General features: G+C 41.1%; 1 protein-coding gene and 1 pseudogene across 6 annotated transcripts in view; one reads left to right on the top strand and one right to left on the bottom strand.

Annotated features, from left to right (window-relative positions):
* The window catches only part of KIF1B (kinesin family member 1B), a 144,129-nt gene that overhangs the window by 106,285 nt on the left and 17,858 nt on the right, over window positions 1-19,986 (bottom strand). The window lies entirely within an intron of this gene.
* On the top strand, window positions 3,591-4,428 carry LOC102964219 (annotated as a pseudogene).

The following is a 19,986-nucleotide window of genomic DNA, read 5'->3' as shown; positions in this document are numbered from 1 at the left end:
ACCCAAGGCTGTATAGAGAGCTAGCTAGTGGCAATCCAGGATGTGGACTTGGAGAGTTTAACTCCAGAGCCCACACTCTTAGCCAAGGCACCCGTCATCTAAAGGCTATTCCCTACATGTATCAACTGTCAAGGTAGACACAGGCATTTTTATGCGTACGCATACTTCACGTGTGCGTGTATGCGTATGCACATAATCACCCCCCCCAAATTACATCACAGACATTGCTCAAAACTCTCCTTACCCATTTAAAACTAGGAATTATGAGGATTACAGTTCCTAAAAGATGAAAGCCTACACACAAACTCTACCAAGAAAACGGAAATCAGTGTCATGTGAACCAGATTCAGGTTTCAGGGGCTCAGCAATAAAGACAATGACGAGACACAGGATATGACCTCTGAAGCAGTCTTCACCACTCAAAAACATGGTTAAAATAAACACTTTGTAACCTATAGGAAATGTGCTGTCATAAAACTTCATTAAAAAAAAAATTTTTTTTAATGTTTATTTGAGAGAGAGAGAGACCAAAAGCAAGTGGCGGAGGGGCAGAGAGAGAGAGAGAGGGCAACACAAAATCCGAAGCAGGTTCCAGGCTCCGAGCTGTCAGCACAGAGCCAGAAACGGGGCTCGAACCCACAAACCGTGAGATCACGACCTGAGCCGAAGCCTGACGCTTAACTGACTGAGCCACCCAGGCACCCCCGTCATAAAAACTTTTAAGCCATACTTCAGTCTTTTAGCTACTCATTGGTGGTACTGATTCTGCCAAGAACACTTAAGGGCTGGTTTTCAATCCTACCTCTTTGTTCTCTTTTTCCTAGTAAAGAAAAAGAAACAGTACACCAGTGAGTAACTTCCTTGATTCACTTGAAATCCTTTTCCTCTTCCTTACGATTCCCTTCTTCCGGATCTTTGAAACTCCTGAAACTAATAAAGTTTCCTAACTTACAGATTTGAAACCATGCTGCCTTTTAAGTAACTGCTTGTATGCAGACAAAACCCTTTTTAACATAAATAAGTAAATCAAAATATAATTTTAAAGGGCTATTTGCATTACAGTTATGTTAAGCAAGATGAAATTATCCACAATATTTTTAAAAATATTTAATTCCTAAATGAAAGATATTTACAGAAGACACTTCAGAACAACGTAAAACTCAATGTTGTTGTTACCTGTTTGAGAGGGTAGTGTAAGCAGAGAGCCCCAGAAGGCATGGATAATTTCTATGTTAACTGGGTAGCAGTTAAAGGATAGTTTGTTTTATATTATTCTTTTTTTTTTTCAATATATGAAATTTACTGTCAAATTCGTTTCCATACAACACCCAGTGCTCATCCCAAAAGGTGCCCTCCTCAATACCCATCACCCACCCTGCCCTCCCTCCCACCCCCCATCAACCCTCAGTTTGTTCTCAGTTTTTAACATTCTCTTATGCTTTGGCTCTCTCCCACTCTAACCTCTTTTTTTTTTTTCCTTCCCCTCCCCCATGGGTTTCTGTTACGTTTCTCAGGATCCACATAAGAGTGAAACCATATGGTATCTGTCTTTCTCTGTATGGCTTATTTCATTTAGCATCACACTCTCCAGTTCCATCCACATTGCTACAAAGGGCCATATTTCGTTCTTTCTTATTGCCATGTAGTACTCCATTGTGTATATAAACCACAATTTCTTTATCTATTCATCAGTTGATGGACATTTAGGCTCTTTCCATAATTTGGCTATTGTTGAGAGTGCTGCTATAAACATTGGGTGTTTTATATTATTCTTATATTTATATATGCTTTGTACCGTCTTGAATATAGGAAGTGTTCCTAATAAAAAATTTTGGAACTCCCAACTCTACAAATGAAAAGAAAAAACTGTTATAAAGATAAAATATCAGAGGGCACCTGGGTAGCTCAGTTGGTTGACCATCTGACTTCAGCTCAGGTCATGATCTTGCAGTTGGTGAGTTCAAGCTCCACGTCAGGCTCTGTGCTGACAGCTCAGAGCCTGGAGCCTGCTTCAGATTCTGTGTCTCCCTCTCTTTCTGGTGTGTCCCCCACCCCCGCCACTCATGCTGTCTGTCTTTCTCAAAAATAAACATTAAAAAAAAAAAGATAAAATATCGGGGGGCATGTGGGTGGCTCAGTCAGTTAAACATCCAACTTCAGCTCAGGTCATGATCTCACAGTTCATGAGTTTGAGCCCAATGTCAGGTTCTCTTCTCTGCTGTCAGCGCAGAGCCCGCTTCAGACCCTCTGCCCCCCACCTCTGTCCCTCCCCTCCTCTCAAAAATAAATAAACATTAAAAAAAAAAAACAGACTTAAAAAATTATTTAAAAAAAGAAACTACTTGGGTACCTGGGTGGCTCAGTCACTTAAGCACTGGACTCTTGACTTCCATTCAGGTCATGATCTCACAGCTCATAAGAAGACTGAGCCCTGAGCTGAACTCTGTGCGGACAGCAGGGAGCCTACTTGGGATTCTCTCTCCCTCTCTCTCCACACCTCCCCCACTCACGCTCTCTCATGCTCTCTATCTCTCAAAATAAATTTAAAAAACATTTTTTTAAGTTTTTTTTTAAAAAAAGATAAAGTATCAATGACAGCACTTGACCTCATCAGAAGTCCATGAACTCCACCATTACTTTCACAATGAACTAATAATATGTTCTCAATGTGCCAAAGGTTTTTTTCTTTCTGAATTAGTAACAGTTGAGATCTAACTTACTTCCTTTAACCCAATTAAGAAACAGGATGTTTCAACATTAATAAAAGGGGGGAGGGATAACACAGTACATATAATGGAAAGGGAATGGGATTTGGATCAAAAGACGGTTTAGAATATGTTAATATTCTAAATACATGACAGACCCTTAATATTTAGAATTTTTTGTCACCTTGGGTATTGCTGCACTTTTGAGTCCTCCCTAAAACTGAGATCATACCTAGTTCACAGGATTAAATGAGGAAAGCAATATACAAATGCTCATTTTGAAAAACAGGTATTTTATCTTGTTTTTCACTTGGTGTTTTAGTGGCTACAGTCCATAGTCCTTACACCAAAGTTAGGAAAGTTCATTCACTAATTGATAAAATAAGCTAAAGCGGAACATAAGAATTCTATTTCTCGCCAAGAATCAAAACTACGTTGGGGTTCTTTACCTGTGCCACCAAATCTCAGGTGCTCCTACCACATTATAAATCCCCTTCAATATATGGACTGCGTCTCGTGGATCCTCTGCACCAAACACACATTCAGATGCATGTCCCTCCATTTGTCATGCATAATTTTAATTTCATTAAATCCCATACCATTTTTAGAAGCATAAAAAGAAAAAGAAGAATAGTACACACCTGTGCAGATTACACATAAAGTACCAGTTCATCTTATCAACTTTCACAGACACAGTGTAAGAATAATTAATAATTAATTAATGCTATCAATAGCAATTCATAATATCTTCAACACATAAATTCTTTTCACCGCTGACCCGAGTCACGGGTCAGCCAAAGATGGCTGCGTTCAGGCTAGTTGAGCAAAGGCTGGAGTGAACCCCAGCGTGCAGAGGAGGGTTGTGAGCAGAGCATAAGGCTCAAGATGAAAAATCGTGAACCAGATGATAACTGTCAGGGAAGATTTAGTTTTCAATATCATAAACAGAAAAATTAACCACTTCCCAGAAGCAGAAAGGAATCTGTTTGAACATGGATCAGTTTATATCGGCCTTAATGCTGCTCTCTGTGGTCTAATAGCAAACAGTCTTCTTCGACGCATCTTGAACGTGACACAGGCTCGTATAGCTGCTGGCTTACCAATGGCAGTGTTCCCATTTTTGACTGCGCATGCATCTTGCAAAGGTTTTGCAAATCTACCTTTGAATACAGGTGATTTGAATTGTGAAACCTGTACCATAACACGGGGTGGACTGGTTGGTCTTGTTTTTGGTGGTCCCTACCCTGTTTTCTTGGCTATACCTGTGAATGGTGGCCTAGCAGCCAGGTATGAGTCAGCCCTGCTACCAGAAAAAGGAAACAACTTACTGGACTAGAATTTCGAAGCTCATCTTTAGAAAGATGTTATTTCCCATTTTGCTCCAGACCATGTTTGCAGCATACCTTGGATCTAGACAATATAAGTTAGTTATAAAGGCTCTTCAGTTACCTGAACCTGGCCTAGAAATTCAGTGATTGTTAAACAACTCTGTACACAAAAATAAAACTGTAATGTATGAATAAATGTCTAGTGTATGAATAAAATAAATAAATAAGTAAATAAAAATAAACTATTTTCACCAATGTAAACACTGCTACAAACGCAGCATGCCTGCCAGGGTCACAGGTCAACAGTGTGCAGGCTTTGTTTAGGATAAATCATCTTTTTTTTTTTTTTTTACAAGAAATGGATCCCAGGAATATTTTGAGGGCTAGAGTCAGAACGTAACTCTTTTAAATGCTGTACACCTCATATTGTTTTATTTTCTATAAAATCACCTTTCATGCCACTTTTCAAGGCCCCTTTTAAGCAACTTCCACACCTCAGGCCTCTTCTCCTATGAAGACTTCTCCGGACACACAGTATACTCCAGACCTGGACCTACCTCCACAAGCAACTTTTCACAGATGACCTCAAGAATCATCTCTGGGCGCCTGGGTGGCTCAGTCGGTTGAGCATCCAACTTCAGCTCAGGTCATGATCTCGCAATTCATGGGTTCCAGCCCTGCATCAGGCTCTGTGCTGACAGCTCAGAACCTGGAGCCTGCTTCGGATTCTGTGTCTCCCTCTCTCTGCTCCTCCCCCACTCAGGCTCTGTCTCTGTCTCTCTCTCAAAAATAAAGAAACCTTAAAAAAAAAAGAATCACCTCCAACTTTCTTCTCTTAACACCCTACATCTGATCTATCCTGTCAGCTCTACTTTCAAAATGAATCCAGAATCCCATGGCTTCTCCAGCACCACCGTTACCACCCTGGTCCAAACTACTGCCTCCTTCACCAGAAGACAGCGGTAATTCCTAACAAGGCTCCCGGCTTCCCCTCCCCCCTTCCCTCCCCTCCCCCCTTCCCCCTCCCCCCCCTCCCCCCTGGAGAGTCTTATCCCCACACTGCAAACGGTGGTCCTTTGCTCAGACTAACCCAGATCAGATCCATGACACGCCTCTGGTGAGCATTCCGATGGGGTCCCAGCATACACTGAACAAAACTCTACTCTCCCTCTGAGCTCCTGTCCAGCTACTGGAGTGATTCACTCCCCACTCCAGCCCCACTGCCCTTCTTACTGAAGATATACCCTCACTTCAGGGCCTCTGAACTTTGGCTCTACCAGGAGTGCCACTCGCCCAGGTGTGGGAACAGCCCACCCCCTAACTTCATACAGGTCTCTGCTCACATGGCACCACATCAGATGGCCCTTTTCTGGGCGTGCCTTCACTCTCCATCTGCTTTCCCTGCCTTACTTGTCTTCACTGCACTCCTGACTACCTGACTTATTACGAGTCACGGGCACGCAGGTTCCAGGACACCAGAACTTCTGTTTCATCCACTGCTATATTCCAGTTCCGAGGAGAGCACCTGCCACATAGTAGATTCTCAATATATACCCAAAGACCCAAGGACTATGTTAGTTTTATCTTTCCTTACAGATTGTCACTGCTTTGTAGCTGGAAACCATGACTCCTCTTTCTGTATCACTCACTGTGCTGACTTCATAAGTAGCTGATGCTTGTATGTGGACTGGTACATAGCTCTCTCTACACAACTTGCTTCCTGAGTCTTTTCTTCCTGAGCAGCCAACTTACTCACCTTCTGGCAAGAAAGATTAATCTCTGGGAGAGGAGGAATCTAAATTCCAATCTCAGGAGTAGAAATACAACTTTCAGGAAACAGCAGTAATAGGTAAACAGGGGACAGGAGAAAAGATAACCAGGTTTTAAACAGGAAGATATGTTGATGGAGGTCACCAGGAAGGTCAAGGATAAAGGAAAATATAATGGAGGCAGGAAGAGTGGGGTAGGTGTTGGAAATCCCTCTCCTTCTCCAGGTCTTGAGAACTGTGTCTTACAGTATACATGTCACAGGAAATATGGACTTTCATATCAGACAGAGGGTACCTTACCATTCAAATTTATCGCTGTAAAATTTTCTCCAGTGTCCTACATATAAAAGGCTTGCCCAGCCTAAGGATTCTTATGTGGGTGTGAAACAGATTCTTGACCTCACACACAAGACACACACCCAAGAGGCGGTGCCATACGATAAACACCAACAGACATAAATAAATGCTAATTTCTCAGTACTCATCTTCCCAAGCACTTCCTCTGAAACATACATTCCATCAGAAGGGTGAGGTACACTGGCTGAGTCACTGGTGAATAGATCATAACTACACCTAGGTGCATCAAAGATCTTCAACAAAACACTGTTAGATGGCATCCACCTGAACAAGTTCATTTTCCTGATCTTTCTGCCTGTCTTTGAACAGTCCCTGCCCCTTTGCCTTCTACACTTTTACTCATTGTGCTCAGCTTTCCAAATCTCCCAGGTTGGCGGGAAATGACGCTAGTTTCCATGCTAACGTTAATCTTTCCCCCAAAGAAGCATTATTGCAAAAGATCCCAAGACCCTAGTTTAAGAAAAGAAAACTTAAACAGCACTTTCATTCATTGGGCATATTTACTGAGCACAAAACATATTTATTAAGCACAAACTATGTGCCAGGCACTGTGCTGGGGATAAAATGGCAAACAAACAAGTTATTTCTGCCCTTCTAGGGCTAATAGCCAATGGAGAAGAAAGACATACAATCACATAAAATAAATAAATGCTCTCAAATTATAATAAGAGCCATGCTAGACAAGCATGGGGTCCTATAAGAACACATAAACAGGTAAACTCTGATGTGATAAAACAGAGAAGGCTGGGCTGAAGGATAAAGGAGATGACTAAGGAAAGTGCAGAGATAACAACAGCTAGCACATAGTAAATGCTTACTATGTTCCAAACACTGGGCTAAATAAAGCATTACATGTATTCACTCATTTAATCCTCATGATAACCTTACGAAGTAGATGCTATTATCTTCTCCATTTTATATTTGGAGCACCAGAGAAGAAGGCGCTTGTCCCAGGTCAGGGCCTAGACTACAGCTTGGAACATCCGGCCCCAAGGCTCCAAACCACTGGGCAATACGCATCCCAAGTCAGAGAGAACTGCGTTAGGAAACCCTGGGGCAAAAAGAAACACGTGGCATCCAGATTCCAGTTTGGCTGGTATGGCTCAAGTGTAGTGAACAACAAAGGGTTAGAAGCACTGAAATCTCAGAATCAAATCACAGATGGACTTCAAGGAGCTGGTGAACCCCTGAGCAATCAGAAGCCACTGGACTGACTTGACTACAGCATGGAGAGTGGCCTGGAGGAAGGCCCGAGTGGAAGTACGGAGACCAATTACACAGAACACAACCACCACTGCAGGATGTTTGGGAAATTTTGCCATTTACATAACAACTCCCATGAGAACTGCATTTGGCGTCAGAAATCCCCAAGTTCCACGATGTAGCATTTGTGGGGGCAGGGAGACAGAAGGGTCCATTCTGAGATCAAAAACATTACGTCTCTTGATCCAAAACTGAATTTTATCTTACAATATGACCCAATGTTTGGGGTGCCCGGGTGGCTCAGTTGGTTAAGGATCTGACTCTTGGCTTCGGCTCAGGTCATACTCTCACAGTTCATGAGACTGAGCCCCACATCAGGCCCTGTGCTGACAGCGAGCAGCCTACTTGGGATTCTCTCTCTCTCTTTCTCTCTGCGCCTCCCCTCACTCACACTCCCTCATTCTCTCAAAATGAATAAACTTAAATATCTATGTGTATATATATATACACATATATATACATACATACGTATATGTATATACATATACATATATATATACATATATGTATATATATATATAACCCAACAGTCAATGATCAAAACACAAGCTGACCTAGAAAATATTTTTAGAAGACATTTTCAAGGATTTTAGCAATGAAGGAAATGGAATAGTATAGAGGCTTTAACATACCCCTCTATGTATCCATTATTATCCATCTATAACTTGGGCATATAACAAATTATTTATGCCTCAATTTTCTTACCCGTAAATGGGTACAATATTTCCTATTTTATAGAACTGTTGTGAAGATTAATGACTAGTCCATGTTGAAAATTCTAACACAAAGCAAATGTTCAAAATATTCCTTCATTTAACAAATACTTGAGTACCTACTATGCCCAGACGTGAAGCATCTAGTGAAAACCAGTCCCTTATCTTCAAGGAGCTTACATTTTAATTCAGAAGTCAGATAATAAACTAAAAGAGACAGTATGACCTGGGTAAAACAAAAGAGAGGAGATATAAGGTGACGGTGGAGGTGGCAGGGGTGGCTCTTTCAGTAAAAGTGGGCAGATTGCCACCTCTGAGAAGGTAATATTTGAGCAGGGACTGTAGTGACATTTAAGGAAAAGCAAGACCACCAGAGTAGCCAGAAAAAAGGAAGTAGTAATGAGACGCCAAATCAGATAGCTAGCCAGAGGCCAAATGCTGTGGCCCTGTGGCCAAGGCGAAGATGTTTAGTTACGTTCCAGAAGTGACAGGAAGCCAATGAAGGATCTCAAGCACAGAGGTGACGTGCTCTGATTTACATTTCCAAACAGGACTCTGGCTACTGTATGGAACAAAGAAGCTACTGCAGTACTGGCTCTCACTACAGAAGAACGGGGTTCAGGACACAGTGTGAAGGCAGAAGAGACAGGCCTTACTGATGGACCGCAGGTGGTCTGTAAGAAAGAGAGAGAGGGCCAGAGCGACGCCGACATTTGGTCTGACAAACTGAAAAGAAGAGGTGAGAAAGAGCCACTTGAGGTGCACAGGGAAGAGAAAACACCAGTTCTGCTGAGGACATGCTAAGTTTAAGACTTCTTAGGCTTTCAAGTAGGGTTAGGTTGGCAGCTGAGTGGACAAGTCCAGAGATCTACACAGAGGTCGGTCCAGACTGCAGAAATGAATTGGGGAGTCATCATCACCTCATAAAACTTAAAGCCTTGACCCTGAATGAATGAAATCACTTAGGGGTCCGTCTTCTCTGGAGACAGAGGAGAGATCAAAGAAGAGAGACAGAATCCTGGTGCGCTTTGAACACAGGAAGTGAGGAAGAAGGCAGAATGGCCTGTGAGGGAGGAAGGCAATAGAGAGAACCTGGGGACCAAGAGACAAGACAGAAATGATCCAAGGAGGAAGTCAAGCTACGCCACCATTCATTATTACCATGCTTTTATTACCACAACCATTTCTGGCCCCACAGGAGGAATGAGTCCCCGTTCGGGTGATCTCCTGACTTCCCGAATAACTCGTTCTGCTCACCCTCACCTCTGTGCCTGAGCCCCCTTCTTCCAGATCTCAGCTGGTTTCAAGGCTGTCTTCTGTAAGTCCCCTTCACAGGCTAGAAAGGCAGCTTCAGCACTGAAGTCTGAGTGGATCCCGCCCCCAGGATCTTGCATTTCTCTCTCCCTAGGCCTTGCACGCCTTTCCCCTCTGTCCTCACACTTTTTATTCCTCATGCTGGAGCCCAGCTACCTTCGGAGAGCTGGAGAAGAGTGAGAAACAGGACAGCCTCTTTCACGTGAAGGCTTACCTGATGACCCTTATCCAAGATACATGGAAATGCCTTTAAAATGATTACCACAAAATGTCCTATAGGTTTTAGTTTGTTGATGGACCATAAGACCATCTTCTCTTTCTTAGAGACACTTCCAGTCGAAATTGGCCTCACAAAGTCTTCTGTTAAGTCCTCCAACTTGACCCCTTTTTTCCTTTGCTTTCTTCCCAACTTTGTTACTGCAGCATTAAGAAGCAGGAACAATGTTTTAATTACTAAGCCCTAGAAAACAAGGCAGTCAAAACAAGATTGGTACTTAAAAGCCTTTATATTCTCCAGAATAAATTTGTTTATCTAATATTTCAAAGTCTCTATGTAGCAATTATACTGTTGTTGGCAAACTATTAAAGATCTTGCCTGCAACTACAATTAACTTATCATTGTGGCAACACTGTAACTTTATATTAACTTTTCGAACACAGCAATGTTTCGGGCTTGTTAAAAATTCCAGTGACGGGGCGCCTGGGTGGCTCGGTCGGTTAAGCGTCCGACTTCGGCTCAGGTCATGATCTCACGGTCTGTCAGTTCGAGCCCCGCGTCGGGCTCTGGGCTGACCGCTCAGAGCCTGGAGCCTGTTTCAGATTCTGTGTCTCCCTCTCTCTCTGCCCCTCCCCCGTTCATGCTCTGTCTCTCTCTGTCTCAAAAATAAATAAACGTTAAAAAAAAATTTTTTTTAATAAATAAACGTTAAAAAAAAAAATCCCAGTGACATCTTCAGTACAAACTTCCTCTTCCAAAATATACCCAAAATATGAGGAATACTGCACAAAATAAAGTCATTTGGTACAACATTTATATTCCCAAACCATAAAACCACAACCCATAAGCAGCTCCCTCCCCTACTCAGAATAACATATTTCCGAAATATATTAAAATGGTATAAAAGCATATTGCCAGAAAGTAGAATTGAGAAGATCTATAATCACAAAGTTCCTTAATCATTTAAAATAACAAACTTAGATTCCAAATCCTATGAACAATATAAACATACTTACTATATGTGTTCACTATTCAATCCCAGAGTAGTAAAAATAAATATAAAACGGGAAAAAACAAAACTCTACCAACTCTGTAATGTCACAGTGCCATCCTCAACTGGATATAAAATAAATTATGCTAGCTATAAGAAACATTTTTTAAGATTTTATGTTTTTTAAAGTAATTTCTCTATACCCAAAGTGGGGCTCGAACTCACAAACCCGAGATCAAGACTTGCATGCTCCCAAGACTGAGCCAGCCAGGCACCTAAGTCGTAATAAACATTAAACAAGCCCCCGACTGACATCTCTTCTGCCCTTCTAAGCAAATGCTCAATGACTAGGAAAGGAGATGCTCTGGAAGGCCTAGCTCTCGCTCAGTCCAAATGGCACAAAGACGGAGGAAGTAATTATAATGCCCTGCTATTCACAATTACCTTGCAGCAAGAACGGCATCAAAATAAATTTTCATGTAACAGTTAAGGTCAAATTACACATAAACCGTACTTCTACACAGAATAATAAAACTGAGGATTTTGAGAGGCAGTGTGTGCTGCAGAGAGGTTAAGAATGAGGTTCTGGAATCAAACAACTCAATTTCATTCCCTAGTTCTCCCAAGTTCTGGATGTGCGACCCCAGAAAAGTCATCTGTGAAATGGGGAAAACAGGAATCTCTGCCCTGGGGTTACTGTGACGACGGCATGAGGTAAAATCTGTAAGTGCCTGATTGTGGCTGGCACAGCTGAAGTGTTTATTACTGCTTTTGTTGTTGTTAATTACTAATCATGGTTTGGTTTTTTTCCCCAATAAAAAGCATTTAAAAAGCTGCTTTTGTTCTTCCCTTCACCCATTGTGCCTCCTCAAGTTTATCCACAGTTATAAAATGAACTCTTGGTATCAGACCAGAAGAACGTCACAAGGAAACAGCAAATGGAGCTCAACCGCTCACAGAGCTTCTGCTAACTCTGGCCATGTAGTTTTCTGTTCTGCCCAAACAAAAAGGCTTCCCAGACACTCCCTACCTCTCCAGGCCCTACTCCTCAATTATTCACATGTCTCTCGATGCTTTCATAAGAGTCGTCAGAGTACTGTGATATTTATCTCTAAGGTTCTGAGAGCCTGGTGGCCTGGTGGCCTCCCAGCCTATGCCTGCTGAGTAACAAAAACTTAATTTCCTATAGTTGCTCTCAAAAACCTAATTTCGTGTTTCTTCCTCCTACCACCGGGATGTCCGGAGCATTCATCCCTAAGCAATACAACTAAGAACTGTTTTTAGCCTACTGGAAATGATTTTGATAAAATAAGCAACTGTTACTATGCTACCAAAAACTAAATCTAAATCCCTACCTTGCCTACCGTGCAAGCAGACGGAGGTAGCAGGCCCTTCCCCGGTCTCACGAACACTCTCCAGACTTTGCTAGCTCCCATCACAGCACTTCACGCTTCACTGGGCAACCACCAAAAGCAATCAGCACCATGTTATCAGCATGGACTTTTAAAAATGAACTCCAAAACATCTCTGGAGAATTGCCAAGAAGGCACTTAAAAAGGAAAGAAAGGAGCACAAAAGAAGAGAAAAGCCTGGGCACGGCTGCTCTCCCGTTCGGAAAAAAACATCAGACGCATCTATAAGGGCCACGTGAAATACAGTTTAGATTTAATTAAGGCAACCTCAAAAGTCCAGAACAATCAGATGCAAAGCAGCCAAGAATGAGGACTAAACTTCCTACAAGGCTTCAGCTAGTCTTCTCTGCCCTGTTTGGAATCCAGGTGGTAGATTTTTTAGGTAATTGAAGATGTTCAAATCATAGAACATAATAAAAAGCAGCCGCAAATACACAATACCAAAGGCCTCCTCCAACCTGGAGATAGGTGCAATTGTTTCCGCCTTTAAATTTATACTCCCATTGAAAATAACAATTGAGGTACCAAAACTAATTACAAAAAAAACTTTTTTAAGAAATAACCTTTCGAACACTATCCTATGCAGCATACCAGATTCCACTGGATCCTCACCAACAACCCTGGGAGATTAGGGTGAGTAGGCACTGGCAACATTTCCACTGACTGAATGAAAAACTTTAGGCTCAAGTGTCTGAACACAGAGAAGGAGCTAAATAATGTACAATTTACAAACACAGTCAGATCCGTGTAGCCACTAAGATCACATTCTTGCAGAATACGTGGGGAAATGTACCCAATATGCTACTAAGTAAAAGACCAGATGCTTGACAAAGGGAGAAGGGAGGTCAATGAACAGACTTTAGCTTTTATTCTGAATGAAATGGGAAATACCTTACAGTTTTGACGGAAAAGAAAATCCCACTTCGATTCTAAAAGGATTGCACTTGCTGCTCTATTGAGAAAAGAGGGCTAGAAAACAGAGGTTAAAGCCTCAAGACTTGCTAGGAGGTTACCGCGGCAGCGGCTCTAGAGGGAAGAGTGGTCTGGGTACCTTCTGAGACAGAGCCCACAGGCCTTTCTGAAGGAGACAGCGCAGAAGAGAAATCAAGGATGGTTGCGTGATTTTTGCCCTGAGCAAACCACAAAGACAATTTCCACTGAGCGGAAGGAGGAGAGCGCAGGGAAGCAGGACTGAAGAGAACACACTCGGAGTTCAGTTTTGGACGCGGCAAGTTTGAAATGCTTATCAGGCAGGAGAGATGCCAGGTAAACGGCTGCACACGCTGCCTTCAGAAACAATTCCTTCCCCACCTGTGTGGGGCTTATACTTTTCTTACAGCAGGCCTAAGAAGCAGTTTTAAAGCTCAAGTGTGTGATAACAGGGCATTAGCTAAAGAAATTACGGTGTATTAATATACCAGAATACTGAACAGCCATTACAATCATGTTCTTGAAGAATACTTAAAAGAAGGTGCTCAATAAATTAATGATAGATTCACTCATCTCATCTAAAAGAGGGTACGTTCCAGGGATACATTCCAGAATGTCAGTTTAGTAAGTTGCCACATGGGAAGTCATTGTGTCAGATGTAGAAGAAAAGACAAAGTACGTTTTGGGCCTGAGGGAAAGGAAAGCAAAAGCTGCCTTCAAAACTACGAGGGGGCAGAAGAGGGGTCAGGTGCACAGCAAAGTCAGGGGCCAGCAGATAGGGCTAGATTTAGAAGGCTAGCCTCAAAATTCATCTAAAAGTCGTTCTAAAGGACACACTCAGTTTCCACCAACTCCAGCTGAGTAAATATAGTATTACTTCCGGGGCACCCCTACTCCCCCAGCCCCAACACACACACACACACACACACACACACACACACACACACACACACACCCCGCACCCCCCTCCAGCTGTAGCTCCAACTCCCAACTAGAGGAAAAGTGTTTCATTTCAAAACTTTAAAAAAGTTTCCATGCCACTGGCACCCAAGTTGATTTCAATATATTTTACTGAACTCTGCTTCCAGTGCCACATAAGTCTCGTCTTCTTGCTGACCTTCTAGCAGTCCAGTAACTAAACGAGCTATGGACATGTAACTTAAAAAGGAAACATTCCTCTCCTTGGAAGAAGAGAGTGACAAGTGTCTAGAGGACTTCAGAAAGAGGGGGCGGGAGACAAATTTCATGGGCTTGTGCCCATCACACGATACACCCTGGTCACTGATATTGAGAGGCATGGGTATACAGCAGCTCTATTTGCAAGGTGAAGACTTTGTCTTTTCCCTTTGTTTGTATGCTCTTCCAATTACTTAGTATACATATAGTAGAGAGTCATTAAACATATAAATGTATCAAAGGTACAAGCTGCAACAACAGAACAAAACCCCAGGTAGCCACCAGACAGCTCTAGAACATGATTCTCACCCCTGCAGTGCCACTGTGTCCTCCCAGATCTCTCTGCCCACCACCTCATCTCGGAGGCATGCTGAATTTTGTCATTACTGCCTTACTTTTCTTCATAGTTTTACCCATGTGTTTGTAGGGCATAAAGAATATAGAGAACAGCTTTGTATGTTTTTGAGATTTACATAAATATACCAATTTCTTTCGCGACTCGCTTGTACAGCTACCATTTGCTTATAATTTGTGTGTGTGTGCACAGTAATTCTCTGTTGTGTTCTATTTTATGTAAGTGTACCATGATTTATTTACCCATCCCCCTGTTGATGGATACTGGGTTGTTTCCAGTTTTTTTCTCTAAGAAAAACTAGTGCCGTTAAGAGTTTAAATGCCCCAATCTTCAGCAGTTTCAGTGACTCGATGAAACGCACTACACTGGCAGCAGGCCACAGAGATACAGGACTGGGCATGAGTGAGCCACGGAGTTCACAGAATGCATGCTGACAAAGGGTGTGTTTAAAAATATCGAGCATTCCCTCTCTAAGGTTAGAGCACATGGTGTGGAGGAGAAGTGCTGCTGAAGAGCTGGCCTCATCCTACATCTCCAGCCACACTATGAAGCACTCTGGATGCTGTGTTACAGAGCTCATGGCTTATCCCAGAAAAGACTTCAGGAGAATTCACTCTGATTGTAGGTTACAAAATGCATTCAGATTTAAAAGAATTCCCTCCAAAAGTCTTCCTTTCTAAACCTCCGCTTTGTCCCCTCCTCCATCCCAAATTTCCATTAATGGACATGAAGTCATTCTTCGTACCAGTTGTGATGTACAGTATTCCATTTTGAAATGTACATGTGTGAATGAAAAAGCCTTTAAAAATGTACCATGTTAGTAATTAATGGCGGGGGCGGGGGGAGGGGGGGGAGACAGGGTCCCTTCTACCCCACTAAGATTTGGGTACTGAAAAACAAAGACCCCAAGCAACAAAGACTGATAAATACATAAAGGAGACTGACCAAAGGGCTAGCTACAGACAGATTCCTGTGGTTAAAGGCAAAGCAAAAGTATTATAATTTAATACCTAAAGGACCATGTGAGAACCAGCTTTACCTACCCTCCTGTTTTTCAGCAGGGAATTAATGCAGCTTCAAAGTCTTCAGATTTACCATAAATGTGAGCAGTTCAGCTATTAATTTTCCCCCACTTTCCTTTTTAGGAGCAATTAGACACACACACACACATACCCCCCCCCCCCCACACACACACACACAGCTTCCAAAGTGGGAAAACTTGGAATTTAACAGGATATTATTAAACAAAGCCATTTGTATGCACTTGGTCTCCAAAATGTCAAGGCAGTAACATTTATCTGTGCCATGGAAAATATTCCCTCTGAGACCAGAAAGTGCTTAAATAAAACTGCTACTACTCAGCTTTCAGATCTGGCACATTCCCTAAAGTACTCTTCACCCTCTTCTACTTTTTCATAAGAGACCTTATGGCAGGAACATTCCACTGCATTCCGTGTGCAATCAGCTATAATCCCTGTGAGCAACAGTCCAGGCCAGCTTGCCAGCACAGCAGTCTTTTAATGCAGCTAACATGTGTGGCTACAGCAAATTCATTTCATTTTTTTCAACAAAATGCAAGCTTTCTCCCATTCTTAAGCCCAACTTTTTTTTTTTAAATAAGCCACTAATGCTTTCTAATGGAGCAAGTAGTTTGCTTAAAATCTCTCACATAAAAATTACGTGGATCACATTTTAGCCAAACTACTAAGAAACTGCCATAGAAAACTGAAAACAGAAATAGCAAACAGTAGCAGAAAACTGAAACCACCAAAAATCCTGGAGGAAAAGTCTCACTCAATTAATTAGTTTTCCAAGAACAAACACCTTTCAAAGGAACCAAAATTACCCCAAAACTGCTAAGCCACAGCAAAGTAAGTATTTAGCTAGAAAACCAACTCTACTTCTTCCAAGGCTGATTCATCAAATGAGGATTTCTGCCTCAGTAGACTAATGTTAACTTCAAAGTCCCAAACTTCTCCTGCTGTGTGCAGAGAGGCACGTGTCATCGCCAGAAGAGGGTCAGGAATACCATACGTGGTTACAACACTATTAAATTCTAATACCCTGCAAGTTTGAAATTTTCCCTGAACATGCTGGGTGTTTAGTTTAAATCTCACTTACTCCACAAGGTCCAGTTGAAATGCCCCATCATCTACGTACCTTACATGTGCCCTTTGCCAAACTCACATCTGCACGTTTTAAAACCCCTACTTATGGCAATTATCACTTTGATCACTTTGACTTTGTACTGAGCTTCTTTCGGTATGTCTTGTGTCTTCCACCACAAACTTTTGAAGACTCTTTAGGGACAAGATCCTACGTATGGTACATACAACTCTGCTTCCTGCAGACTCACATTATAGCAAACTCTCAAAAGAGGAAGGAAAAGAAAGGGTAAGGCAGAGCAGAGCCACTCAGTTTGCTGTGTACAACGGTTTTGAACCAAGTATGATGGAAAACCCTTTGGTAGTTCAGCACTGTGCTTAACATGGTCCATAGGCTGGTTGTCATGTGACCGGTACAATGTTCCCAGGCCTATCATAACCAAATTATTACTTTTAATAAAAACCATTTCTTCATTACTATTTTGTCAAAAGATACCTCAATATATTCAATAATTCTGGAGAGATTTTTGTGGGAGATAAGCAAGAATGAGTGAATAGAACTTACTATAAACACAAACTATAAAATTTACGGTCCTATCCTCAAAAGGTGCACCACCAGAGATCTTATTTTCTCCTCAGTTTGCTACCTACTACAAGTGAAAACATGGTACATTCTCCAGCCAGAGTGAATATCGTATGCGGACAATTTTATTTTTCCCCCTAAACTGACAGTATTTTCTATACAATCAAAATAAAAAGGTCAAAAAGAGAGTTATATATCTTAGAAACAATGAGCTCGAACACTCATATTTTATTACCCGTTAATAATTTCTTAGTGAGCTTTTAATCCTTATGATCAAAAAAATAGCAAAGTCTGAAAAATCTAGCAGACCCAGATCTACTTCTCAGACTATCCAGAACTACAGAAAATCCTTTTCATTTTACAACATACTCTTAATAGTTTTATTCTCCTAGATAGTCAATTGAGCACTTTTTTTGATATTCTATTTAGTACTCAGCATACCCGTTATACATATAGTAGATACCTACTAATACATAAAACTTTATTAAACTTATACAGATATTTTTTCGTGTTTAAATCTCAAAGGAAACAACTTTTACAAATGAGCTATATTATTCAGGTATTTAAAACATACACTGCTGGGGGAAGGGGTGAGAAAATAAACAAAACACTAATCAGTGAAGACTGAAATATAAGCTACTATTATACCTTATCACTAATTAAAAGGGTAAAAAGCTATCTTAGAAAAAGATGCTGTTTGCACTCTCTCCGGAAGGAAAGGAAACACAAGTTGCTTCTAGGGAGGGGAACTGGTTGACTACATGATGGGTCAGAGGAAGTGTTTACACTTGTATATTCTTTGTACCTTGTGAATTTTATACCATGTGAATGAATGTTTTATGGAGTCACAAAAATAAAAAACTCGGGAGAAATTAATACAATGCTATTTGACTTTGACAATGAATATAAACTTACAACCAATCTATAAAATGAATTGTCATCAAGAAAAAAAAAACCACGAGTATCATTCTTTATACTAATAAAATGTTTCCATTTATTTTTGTTATATAATTAATTGATTTTTGTATTTCATGAATATGGCCTTCTAATACTCATGTTCTTTCTTTTTTTTTAAAGTTTATTATTTATTTATTTGGGGAGGGAGAGAGACTGAGCATGTGCACAAGAGGGGGAGGGGCAGAGAGACTCGCAAGCAGGCTCCGAGCTATCAGCACAGAGCCCAAGGAGGACCTTTATCTCTTGAACCATGAGAGCAGGACCTGAGCTGAAATCAAGAGTTGGATGCTTAATTGACTGAGCCACCTAGCTGTCCCTAATACTAATTTTCTACTTAAAAGTTTGTAGTAAGATTTTTAGGGTGCCTGGGTGGCTCAGTCAGTTAAGCATCCGACTCTTGATTTCAGCTCAGGACATGATCTCATAGTTGGTGGGATGGGCCCCACCTTGGGCTCTGCACTAACAGTGCAAAGCCTGCTTGGGATTCTCTCTCTCCCTCTCTCTCTCTGCCATTCCTTTGCTCATGCACTTTCTCTCAAAATAAATAAATGTAAAAAAAAAAAAAAAAAAAAGGTTAATAATAAAAAAATTTAACACTCTTTAAAAAAAAAAAAAGAAAGAAAGTAGCAACAGACACTGGGGACACTGGGGATTTCTCCTGATAGTTCAGTATGTAAAACATATCACAGAGAAAAGTAGTTCTTTTTAGGATCAATTCTGGCTCCTGACCCAGGATTTCCTAAAGCCCACCTTCTAAAAGAACTAAATGATTATACCAGCATTTTCAGAGGCAACACCAACAGCCAAAAATGCCTCCAAACTAAGTTACAATTAAATACATTTTTCAGAGAGAAACAAGAGCTCAATAATCAGGATTCAGTATGTTCACTTCAGCAGCACATATACGAAAACTAAACTGATACAAATTAGTATGGCCTCTGTGCAAAGATTTATATATTGTGTAGAACTTAATTCTTTTTAAAAAATTTTTTTTCAATGTTTATTTATTTTTGAGAGCCAGAGAGAGCCAGAGCATGAGCAGGGGAGGGGCAAATAGAGAGGGAGACACAGAATTCGAAGCAGGCTCCAGGCTCTGAGCTGTCAGCACAGAGCCCGACGCAGGGCTCAAACTCACAAACTGCGAGATCATGACCTGAGCTGAAGTCGGATGCTGAACCGACTGAGCCACCCAGGTGCCCCTATATATTGTGTAGAACTTAATTCTTAAAATGAAGCATGAATAATACCATAGCTTAAATGAGTGGCATTTAGAACATAAACACTTGTTCTCTAGTTCAGTTATAAATCTAGCTCAAATTTTAAGAAAGGAGCAACTCATCAATATTGACCTTTTTTAAAAAACTTGAAATATAATTTACATACCCTACAAAGTTCACCCATTTAAAGTGTACAATTCAGTAGTAAATTTTGCATCTTTTTCTTTTACAATTACTCATAGGATATAATTCATACTCTAGCATCTTTTAAAAATATCTAATAAAAAGGCAAACTCATAGTAACAGAGAACAGAGGCTAGGGATGGGGTCAAAGGTGAGATATTCATTAAAAAATACACACTTTTAGTCATGAAATGAATAAGTTGTAGAGACTTAATGTGCAGCATAGTGACTATAGTTCATAATAATGTACCGTATACTTAAAATTTGCTGAGAAGTAGATCTCAAGTGTTTTCATCACACACACACACACACACACACACACACACACACACACACACACAAAGGTAATTATGAGAGGTGACAGATACGTTAATTACTTTGGACTGTGGTAATCATTTTGCAATGTATGCA

The sequence above is a fragment of the Panthera tigris genome, chromosome C1 (assembly GCF_018350195.1).
Source record: "Panthera tigris isolate Pti1 chromosome C1, P.tigris_Pti1_mat1.1, whole genome shotgun sequence".
Classification (NCBI taxonomy): domain Eukaryota; kingdom Metazoa; phylum Chordata; class Mammalia; order Carnivora; family Felidae; genus Panthera; species Panthera tigris.
This window is presented reverse-complemented; position numbering and strand designations above follow the sequence as displayed.